This window comes from Ascaphus truei, chromosome 6 (assembly GCF_040206685.1).
Source record: "Ascaphus truei isolate aAscTru1 chromosome 6, aAscTru1.hap1, whole genome shotgun sequence".
NCBI lineage: Eukaryota > Metazoa > Chordata > Amphibia > Anura > Ascaphidae > Ascaphus > Ascaphus truei.
In genome coordinates, this window is record NC_134488.1 from 140,975,917 (window position 1) to 140,982,828 (window position 6,912).

Sequence of the window (6,912 nt, forward strand, 5' to 3'; positions counted from 1 at the left end):
GCATAAAAGACGCGGATGGCCGGGTAAAGGTCTGGCACCGCAATCATCTGCCTATCCCACAAGTGGGGGATGATGAAACAGAGGCTATACCATTGGGCGGAGAGCCAGAAGGTCCTGAAGAAACAGTAAATGAAACAAACGAGGATCCTATGGAAGGAACCTCTAGTAAAGTAGACCAAAGTCAAGTGGCACCTCCCAAAGGAGCTATGGGTAATGGGCTTAGGCATCAGACACCTACTCCGGTGGCTCCAATGAGCCCTCCTCTGGACCCCAGAAGTCACAGAGACAATACAGAGACTGTACAGTAGAACCCCCGATGAGAGAGACTGAGCCTCAAGAGTGCGATCACCTTACAGCAGCACGCTGCTCAATAGCAGCTGCTTGAAAATATATAAATGTGCCCTCCAAGCAAACAATAAATAAAAGATTGAAAGGAGTCAAAGTGATGGAACAATTGTCGGCCAAAAGCTAGAGGAATTCCACAAAGTTTGGGATCTATGGACCCCATCCTCAAATCAGAAGGGGGAAAAAAATGGGCCTTCAGAGGGTTATGAGATCAGAACCCTGGATCCTGTCCGTATGCGCCTCCACCCACCCCCCACCCCCTTTTTCCTCCCCCTCTCCCGGCCCTCTCGTTATCTATACCTAATCTTAACCTATCCTACAAAATGAGTATAATTTAGGAGATGGAAAAGGTAAAGGTGTGAATCTGTACATCTGAAGTCACCTCAATGCATAGGAAGAGGTATCCAGTTAATATAAAACATTAGGCTAAATTACATTCAAGATAAATGTTCTTTATTCTGCTGTTTTATGTGACCAAGTACTTGTATGAATGCCAATCCTTATGTTAAAGATTAACATGTAAAATTAGGTATGTAAAACAATAAAACAAATTGAAACAAAAAAAAGAGTACGATCACGACTCCCCAGAGGGAGTTGAAGAAGGGCTTCGCCGCAAGCCAACATGTTAGGTACCCTGCCAACTGGGTAACATATGATGAATTTGGGCACCACACGATGAGGCTCAGCAGTGGTCTTGCAGTAAAATCAAGTCTGTCATTGTGATGTTCACGGAAATGTATAACTTGATGTAGAATGATGTCATGTGGTAAGTTGTACACATTCCCAGCAAAAATGGAGACTGCGCTCGTCTGTTCTCTCCTGGATATCTCTGCTATCCACCTTCTCCCGCAGCTCCCAATTCCTCCGGCGATCACCCGGGATAACAGTCAGAAAGTGACAAAAAAAAGGGGGGTTGGAGCGCAGAGAGAAAAAGGTGGTATTAGACAAAATCACTTTATTGGCTAAAATACCATCTAAAACTTACAATCAGTAAAGCTGCATCGCCCGTGGGGTTCCCAAGCCAGTCCTCACTAACACTGCCTCCCTCGGCAGTGCCTTACTGCGAGTCGTTACCCTGCTACAACCCGGAAGAGGAAGTCCAAGGCTAGGCTCTCTCGCGAGATCGCTATTTGGGAAGTGCTGGCTCTGGCTGGATATTCAAAATGAATGAAACCCTGTGGGCTACCGGTACCACTCTCCAAGACCGAGTGTGTACCCTATATTCTATGCAACCCCTCAACGCGTTTCGCGCGCAAAGTTGTACACATTGCAATGCATTTTAATTATATAACGATGTTATGGTTATACAGTGTGTGTTACGCTGGTCCTAAGAGGGGACGTTGGTCTTTTCACCAGGGGGAGAATGTGGCCACGTCTCATCTCCAGACATCCCCCTTGGCCCCCCCTTGGTTCCCACCTCCGAGAGGTGGGGGCAATGTGAAGGGAGTGCTCCGGTGCTGCGGAGGCTCCACGGCGCACCTGGCTAGCTGTGGGCCATGTTGGGACTGGCGCCAGTGCAGGAGTCACATTGCTCATGTGCAGAACGGGTCAGGTTGCGGCGTCCATTAGGAGCAGCGCACGCTTGCGCAACAAGCAGGATCAGCGGTGGCCATTACCAATAAGCCCCGCAGGGGAACTACAGTTCCCAGCAGCCCCCGGGGCTGTGGATCGCCTGCTGCACTTCATCCAATAGGGCTCCTGGATTCTCCTGCTCTCACATTGCTACATTTCGCGCACTGAGGACCACGCCAGTCAGAGCTGGGACAAGGAAAGGGTGGGGTGTGTGTGCCGCGTGTCCATGGCCCCTGCACTAGGCCAGAGACCCCCTTAAGCCCCAGCTAGGCCCCGACTCCCCTAAGCTTGTGGTTGCTGCAGGGACCGGCCCATTAGATAGGGAGTAAAAACAAAGAGGACGACAGAGCACTACCTCCAAAGCTTGAAAAGGATCCCAGAGAGTGAGTTCCCACGGTAGACAAAATATGAAAATGTATTGATTAATAAAAAAGACAAAGAACACGGGCAAAATGCCCACACCGACGCGTTTCAGGCTACACGCTCGTTATCAAGGTGAGTAAAACGCTACTTATCGGAGTGTGTTAAATAGCGGGTCAGTGCGCTGAACACACCAATCCCAACCACTTCCTGGTGTGTGAATGGCACGGGGCGTATGACGTCAGAGCGCTCGAGCCGTATTGAAAACAACAAAAGCTTTATTATACCACAAATTGACAAATTGACACTCCGGTGATAAACAAACCACACGAACATTAAAAACATTAAAAACATTACCAAAAATGATAAATCTGCAAGAGAATTGAAAGATAAGAATATATTTAACACTCAATACGAGAGACTCCTTAATTGAAGGGTATAAAACCCCAAAAACCAGAGGAAGAAACTATGTCTGTGTCTTTTAAATACCTATTCATAAGCGAAAAGAAACAATTTAATATCGAAATGTGGATAAAAACACTAAATAGTTCATTTGTAATTTAATCCAATCTAGCTGAATTATAACTAAATAATAAGTACATCCATATATTACATTCCAAATCCATATAATACGACAATAACAAGATGTTATGAAGCTAAATTCAGAAAAGATCCACATGCGTAATAAATGGATTAATAAAAATAGAAATAGAAGGTGTGATTGCGATTTCTAAACCACCACACTATCTAATTAAATAATAAATAAATAACAAATAATGACAAATCTAAAAATATATAACTGTATACTGTATTCAAAAAAATCATAAAGATTTTACTTTATAAAAAATAAATGAATCATTTTGTAAAGATATAAAATATATATATATAAATGACGCAAAAGAAAAATAATAAAATATATAATTTAATGCAAAAATTTAGACCGTAGGGGATTCTGGTTTGGAGAGTGAAAATCAAGGTCACGTTTATCCTTCACCATCAAGACGAAGTTCTTCTGGGTCAGGCCCTTCATATTGGCCATATTTGTTATTATGATACCTCTTATATAGAGATGTTTATCTAGTACGGGGACACCAGAAGGTGGTTTATCGTTACGTCATTGCTGTGTGGGATTTTCCAGTTATACATCGGTATTGGGACTTTCATATATGTCTAAGTTATTGGACGGCTTCTCCTTTGAGGACTTCTATTGAATTATGAAGCGACAATCGCTGTTTTCTGCTATGTAATTTGAGCACCAGACTGCGTATTTTCCATCAGATAGGGACCCTGCCCCCGTAGTGCCAAGTGTGAGGGACACAGCCAGGACGCGGCGGCGAACTGCCAATCCCGTGGTCTGGGGCCAGATCACCCCACAGATAATAGACTCTCTTCATGGTGGGACCCTCCAGCTGGACACCACCCCATGCGGATGCGGACTCATCGCTGACGACGACGGCGTGGGACAGGACGGCCCCTTTATCTTCAGTCGGCGCCACCGGGTGCGGGAGTACCGGCAGGTATCACACCTACACCTACAAGTGCTCCAACTGTAACACGGGTTGTGGGCAGCGCTGCCTCACACATTGGGTGGGTTGACTCCAGTGGACACCAGGGTGGTTGGGTGCCCAGTGGCACCTCAGCACTTTGGGAGGGATATCCCACCCGAGTGTGGACATGGTGTTGGAGGACACTGTGGGGTTACGGCCATGCGTGGCCTTTTGGGTGGGTGTGTTATATAGTTATTCCCTTTTCATATGCATGCAGTAAACTGTTATTATTATCAGTGTGTGTGTTACTGTATTGTGTCCTGTGACGGGGTTATCCAACATAGTAGGACCCCGCACAGGTGGAGGCGCCGTCACCGGACGGATCATACACACCCCAGGCTCCCAGCAGCGGAGGTTCAGGTCTCCTGTGAGCCACAGGTATCGCACCACACACACCGTAGCCGCCATATCTCCCAGGGAGTGGGGGAAGCGCGTGACTGTTACATATAGCTCATATAAAGCTATAAACTGAGATATATTAGATATAATCCAACACACGTGTGTATTAATACTCAAAGATAATCCCACAAATACGTGTATTAATACTCAGAGATAATGCCACACACACACGTGTATTAATACTCAGAGATAATGTCACACGCGTCTATTAATACTCAGATATAATCTCACTAACGTGTATTAATACTCAGAGATAATCCCACACACACATGTATTAATACTCAGAGATAATGCCACACACACACACGTGTATTAATACTCAGAGATAATGCCACACACGTGTATTAATACTCAGAGAAAATGCCACACGCACACGTGTATTAATGCTCAGAGATAATGCCACACACACGTGTCTTAATACTCAGAGATAATCCAACACACAATTTAATACTCAGAGATAATCACACACACACGTGTATTAACACTCAGAGATAATCCCACACACGTGTATTAATACTCAGAGATATTCCCACACACACATATTAATACTCAGAGATAATCGCGCACACACACGTGTATTAATACTCAGAGATAATTCCACACACGTGTATTAATACTCAGAGATAATCACAAACACACGTGTATTAATACTCAGAGATAATACCACACACGTGTATTAATACTCAGAGATAATCCCACATACACGTATTAATACTCAGAAATAACCGCACAAACACGTGTATTAATACTCAGAGATAATGCCACACACATGTATTAATACTCAGAAATAATCGCACACACACGTGTATTAATACTCAGAGATAATGCCACACACATGTGTATTAATGCTCAGAGATAATGCCACACACATGTGTATTAATACTCAGAGATAATCCCACACATGTGTATTAATACTCAGAGATAATGCCACACACGTGTATTAATACTCAGAGATAATGCCACACACATGTGTATTAATACTCAGAGATAATGCCACACATGTGTATTAATACTCAGAGATAATGCCACACACGTGTATTAATACTCAGAGATAATCACACACACGTGTATTAATACTCAGAGATAATGCCACACACATGTGTATTAATACTCAGAGATAATGCCACACACGTATATTAATACTCAGAGATAATCACACACACACACACACGTGTATTAATACTCAGAGATAATGCCACACATATGTGTATTAATACTAAGAGATAATGCCACACACATGTGTATTAATACTCAGAGATAATGCCACACACGTGTATTAATACTCAGAGATAATGCCACACATACGTGTATTAATACTCAGAGATAATGCCACACACGTATATTAATACTCAGAGATAATGCCACACACATGTGTATTAATACTCAGAGATAATGCCACACACATGTGTATTAATACTCAGAGATAATGCCACACACATGTGTATTAATACTCAGAGATAATGCCACACACATGTATTAATACTCAGAGATAATGCCACACACATGTGTATTAATACTCAGAGATAATCCCACACATGTGTATTAATACTCAGAGATAATGCCACACACATGTATTAATACTCAGAGATAATGCCACACACATGTGTATTAATACGCATAGATAATGCCACACACGTGTGTATTAATACTCAGAAATAATCGCACACATGTGTATTAATACTCAGAGATAATGCCACACACATGTATTAATACTCAGAGATAATGCCACACACATGTGTATTAATACGCAGAGATAATGCCACACGTGTGTATTAATACTCAGAAATAATCGCACACACACGTGTATTAATACTCAGAGATAATGCCGCACACACGTGTATTAATACTCAGAGATAATGCCACACACGTGTATTAATACTCAGAGATAATGCCACACACATGTGTATTAATACTCAGAGATAATGCCACACACATGTATTAATACTCAGAGATAATGCCACACACATGTATTAATACTCAGAGATAATGCCACACATATGTGTATTAATACTAAGAGATAATGCCACACACACGTGTATTAATACTCAGAGATAATGCCACACACGTGTATTAATACTCAGAGATAATGCCACACATACGTGTATTAATACTCAGAGATAATGCCACACACGTGTATTAATACTCAGAGATAATGCCACACACATGTGTATTAATACTCAGAGATAATGCCACACACATGTGTATTAATACTCAGAGATAATGCCACACACATGTGTATTAATACTCAGAGATAATCCCACACATGTGTATTAATACTCAGAGATAATGCCACACACATGTATTAATACTCAGAGATAATGCCACACACGTGTATTAATACGCAGAGATAATGCCACACACGTGTGTATTAATACTCAGAAATAATCGCACACATGTGTATTAATACTCAGAGATAATGCCACACACATGTATTAATACTCAGAGATAATGCCACACACATGTGTATTAATACGCAGAGATAATGCCACACATGTGTATTAATACTCAGAAATAATCGCACACACACGTGTATTAATACTCAGAGATAATGCCACACACACGTGTATTAATACTCAGAGATAATGCCACACACGTGTATTAATACTCAGAGATAATGCCACACACATGTGTATTAATACTCAGAGATAATGCCACACACATGTGTATTAATGCTCAGAGATAATGCCAC